This window comes from Carlito syrichta, unplaced genomic scaffold (genome assembly GCF_000164805.1).
Source record: "Carlito syrichta isolate Samal-C Ts95f unplaced genomic scaffold, Tarsius_syrichta-2.0.1 Scaffold309812, whole genome shotgun sequence".
Lineage (NCBI taxonomy): Eukaryota > Metazoa > Chordata > Mammalia > Primates > Tarsiidae > Carlito > Carlito syrichta.
The window spans coordinates 377934-383128 of record NW_007253908.1 but is presented as its reverse complement, the minus strand read 5'-3'; the positions used below and the strand labels follow the sequence as shown (position 1 = coordinate 383128).

General features: G+C 44.9%; 1 protein-coding gene across 1 annotated transcript in view; it reads right to left on the bottom strand.

Annotated features, from left to right (window-relative positions):
* Window positions 1-5195, bottom strand: part of LOC103270354 (survival motor neuron protein) — a 21292-nt gene that overhangs the window by 3126 nt on the left and 12971 nt on the right. The gene's annotated exons all lie outside the window — the stretch shown is intronic.

The window sequence follows — 5195 nt, the reverse complement described above, 5'->3', positions numbered from 1 at the left end:
TTGTAGAGACGAGGTCTCGCCAAGTTGCCCAGGCGGGTCTCGAAACTGCGGGCTCAGGCAAGCCACTCACCTCAGTCTCCCAAAGCGCGGGATTACAGGCTGAGCCACCGAGCCCGGCTAAGTATACTCTTAATATGTAAGTGCATTCATGTTTTTTTCCCCCGAGTTGGAGTTTAACTCTGCTGCCCAAGCTGGAGTGCAATGGCACGCTGCTCATGGCCACCGCAGCCTTGACATGCTAGGCTCAAGCGATCCTTTCACCTCAGCCTTCCAAGTAGTTGAAACTACAGGCATGCGTCACCACACCCAGCTAATTTTTTGATTTATTGTAGAGATGAGGTCTTGCCATGCTGCTCAGGCTGGTTTCGAATCCCAGAGTTCAGGCAATCCTCTAGCCTCTGCCTCCCAAAGTGCTGGGATTATAGGCATAAGCCACTGGGCCTGGCTGCATTCATACTTTTAAACTGCTGCCAGAACTACCAAAGTAGAAAACACTAAGATCCATAACTATCTAAGGCTTTGAGAAAATAAGCATTTTCAAACTGTCCTGTGGCAGTGCAATAGAAAAAATGATTTTGTAGGTCGGGTGTGGTGGCTCACGCCTGTAATCCCAGAACTTTGGGCGGTTGAGGCGGGAGGATTGCTCAAGTTCAAGACCAGCCTAGGCAACACAGCAAGACCTTATCTCTACAAAACATAAAAAAATGGCTGGGCATATGGCGTGTGCCTGTTGTCCCAGTTACTTGAGAGGCTGAGGAGGGAGGATCATGTGTGCCCAGGAGGTGGATGCTGTGGTGTGCCATGATTGTGCCACTGCACTCCAACCTGGGTAACAGAGCGAGATCCAGACTCAAAAAAAAATTTAAGAGATCTGAATAGACATTTTCCAAAGATGATTTATAAAGTTTATGAAAGATGCACAACTAGCCGGGCTCGGTGGCTCAGCCTATAATCCCGAGCCTTTGGAAGGCTGAGGTGAGTGGATTGCCTGAGCCTCGGGTTCGAGACCCGCCTGGGCAACTTGGCAAGACCTCATCTCTACAATAAATCAAAAAATTAGCCGGTGTGGTAGCGCGTGCCTGTAGTTCCAGCTACTCGGAAGGTTGAGGCAGAAGGATCGCTGGAGCCCAGCAGGTCGAGGCTGCGGTGGCTGGGAGCAGCCACTGCACTCCAGTCTGGGCGACAGAATGAGACTCCAACTCAAAAAAAAAAAAGAAAGATGCACGACAACACTGATTCACTAGGAAATGCAAATCCAAACCCCAGTGAGATGCCACTTAACACCCACTAGGATGGCTGTTATCAGAGAGACAGCAGAAAGTGTTGAGAATGTAGAGAAATAAGGATGCTCACACAGTGTTGGTGGGAAAATAAAATAGTGTTGGAAAACAGTTTGGCAGTTTCTCAAAGAGTTAAAGAGTTACCATGAGAGGCAACAAACATCCAAGAAAACTGAAAACACGTCCATTCAAAATTCTACATATACATATTCATAAAAGCATTACTGATACTTCCCCGAGGAGGAAACAATCCAAATGTCCATCTGGATTACCAAAATGTAGCACATCCATATGATAAAATAATACTCAGCAATAAAAGATATGAAGTGCAGGCCAGGCATGGTGGCTCAAGCCTATAATCTGAGCACTTTGGGAGACTGACGTGAGAGGACTGCCTGAGCCTACAGGTTCGAGACCAGCCTGGGCAACTTGGCGAGACCTCGTCTCTACAATAAATCAACAAATTAGCTGGGCGTGGTAGCGCGCACCTGTAGTTCCAGCTACTTAGAAGGCTGAGGCAGAAGGATCGCCGGAGCCCAGCAGGTTGAGGCTGCGGTGGCTGTGGGCATGCCACTGCCCTTCAGCCTGGGTGACAAAGTGAGACTCCAACTCAAAAAAAAAAAAAAAGGGAAAAAAAAAGATACAAAGTACTTATATATACTTCCACATGGATGAGCCTTGAGAAACGTATGCTAAGTAAAAGAATCCAGACACAAATGGCCATGTATATTGTATGATTCCATCTGTGTGAAATTTCCAGAACACATAAATCCACAGAAAGTAAGTGATTGTAGGGGACTGGGAGCTCTGGTTTGATAACTGTACTATGATTATGCAAAATAATGTTCTTATTTTTCAGAAATACATAATATACTGAGATGTAAAGGTTCTGTACCTACTTCTCAAGTGTTTGGAGGAAAAATACACACACATACAAAAGAGAGAGAAAAGGATATGAATGAGCTAAACCAATAAGGAAACCAAAAGAGGTAAACAGTCGATACTGTCCTAAAATTGACTGCAGCAGAGGCTGCATACTTGTAAATATACTAAAAGTCAAAACCATTGATTTGTATACTTTAAAAGGTGAACTAGGCGGGCTCGGTGGCTCAGCCTGTAATCCCGCGCTTTGAGAGATGAGGTGAGTAGATTGCCTGAGCTTGTGGGTTTGAGACCTGCCTGGGCAACTTGGTGAGACCTCATCTCTACAATAAAAATAAAAAAAATCAGCTGGGTGTGGTAGTGCACACCTGTAGTTCCAGTTACTTGGAAGGCTGAGGTAGAAGGATAGCCAGAGCCCAGCAGGTCGAGACTGCAGTGGCTGGGAGCGTGCTACTGCACTCCAGTCTGGGCGACAGAGTGAGACTCCAACTCAAAAAAAAAAACCCATAAATATTCAGCTAAGTGTAACAGCTCACACCTGTAACTCCTGCACTTGGGGAGGCTGAGTCAGGACAACTGACTGAGGCTAGAAGTTCAAGACCAACTTGGGCAACACAGGGAGACCTCATCTCTACAAAAAAAAAAAAAATTATTCAGACATGCTAGTGAGCAACTGTAGTCCTAGGTACTCAGAAACCTGAGGTGGAAGAATCCTTTTAGTCCAGGATTTCAAGGTTACAGTGAGCTAGGATGGTGCCACCTGCACACTACCCTAAGCAAGAGAGTAAGACCCTAGCCGGGCTCGGTGGCTCAGCCTGTAATCCCGCGCCTTTGGGAGGCTGAGGTGAGTGGATTGCCTGAGCCCGCGGGTCCGAGACCCGCCTGGGCAGCGAGACCTCATCTCTACAATAAATCAAAAATTCAGCCAGGCATGGTAGCTCATGCCTGTAATTCCGGCTACTCAGAAGGCTGAGGTGGCCGGGAGCGGCCACTGTACTCCAGTCTGGGCGACACAGTGAGACTCCAACTCAAAAAAAAAAGAGAGTAAGACCCTGTGTCTACAAAAAGATTAAAAACAAGGAAAAAAAGTATATTCACACGATGGAATACAATACAGTTACAACTGCACAAAACAATGTCAATTAATCTCACAAACGATGTCGAAAAAACGTTTTGAAAAGCCAGTCACACAGGAATAAATGTATGATTCTAGCCATAAAAGTTCAAGCATGGGCAAAACTAAACTATGATGTTACAAGTCATGAAAATGGTTACTCTTAGGAAAAGACTAGGTAAGGAGTAGAATACAAAGGTTTCTAGGGTTATAACAATTTTTTCCCCTTGATATTGGTGCTGGTAACACAGTTGTGATCACTTTGCAAAAATTCGCTAGGCTGTTTACTTTTAACATGTGCACTTGCCAGACGAGGTGGCTCATGCCTATAATCCCAGCACTTTGGGAGGCTGAGGTGAGAGGACTGCCTGAGCCAACGGGTTCGAGACAAGCCTGGGCAACTTGGCGAGACCTCGTCTCTACAATAAATTAAAAAATTAGCTGGGCATGGTGGCACACACCTGTAGTTCCAGCTGCCTGGAAGGCTGAGGTGGAAGGATCGTCTGAAACCAGCAGGTCGAGACTGCAGTGACTGTGAGCATACCACTGCACTCCAACCTGGGCAACAGAGTGAGACTCCAATTCAAAAAAAAAGGAAAAAAACAAAGACAAAAACCATGAAACTACAAGCAAAAAGAAAAAAAAAAGACAAAAACCATGAAACAACAAGCAATATGAAGCCGAAAACAAGTGAAAAAAATAGTACACTGGGTAACAGAGTTACGAAGAAACTTTTTTCCTTGTGTAAAAAAACTTCTGACAGCTGGGCGCGGTGGCTCATGCCTGTAATCCCAGCACTCTGGGAGGTGGAGGCGAGAGGATTGCCTGAGCTCAGGAGTTTGAGACCAGCCTAGTCAACTGGCAAGACCTCGTCTCCACAATAAATAAAAAAACTAGCCGGGCATGGTGGCGCAGGCCTTTGGTTCCAGCTACTTGGAAGGCTGAGGTAGCCTGAGTGACAGAATGAGATGCCGACTCAAAAAAAAAATTTCTAATGAACATAAATGATAAAATTCTTTTTCTGTAGAGATGAGGTCTCACCAAGTTGCACAGGCTGGTCTCGAATCCCTGGGCTCTTGCCTTGGCCTCCCAAAATGCTGGGATCACAGGCTTGAGCCACTGTGCCCGGCCATTATATCAACTCTAGAAATGCATTATGTATATTACTTTCAAATACTTTATAGTTTCTTTGTTTTCTTTTGAGTTAGGAGTATTTACTAACAATTCAAGCGTCTACAACATCACATCATTTTAGCATGGCACAGGAGCTTCCTCTGTAGGACAATTAAAAGCATTCCTGCTAAAACATAATAGCACATCTCTGTAGCAGACTAACGTATAAAATGACAAGTTTGAAGACCCGGTCTCCAAGATACAGTTTAATATATGTTATCCCAGGCCCTTTTCTATACATGGAAATAATTTCATTTCTCTTTTGCAAAAGATTCTCTCTTCTTTTTTTGTCTCCTAAAATTCTTTTTATTTTAAATCAAAGCAGAGATTTAAAAAAAACTTAGGGACTGGGCATGGTGGCTCACGCCTATAATCCTAGCAATAGGATTACACTTTAAAGCTTTCACTTGAAGTCAGGAGTTTAAGACCAGCCTGGGCAACTTGGCGAGACCTGTCTCTACAATAAGTCAAGAAAAATTAGCTGGGCGTGGTGGTGCACGCCCATAGTTCCAGCTACTTGGAAGGCTGAGGTGGAAGGATCACCTGAGCTCAGCAGGTCTAGGCCGCAGTAGCTGTGGGTGTGCAACTGTACTCCAGCCTGGGTGACAGAGTGAGACTCCTACTCAAAAATAAATAAATAAAATTAAAATGTATCATCAAAATAATCTAACAGTATAAAAAAAATTTTAAATGAAGCCGGGCTCGGTGGCTCAGCCTGTAATCCCGCGCCTTTGGGAGGCTGAGGT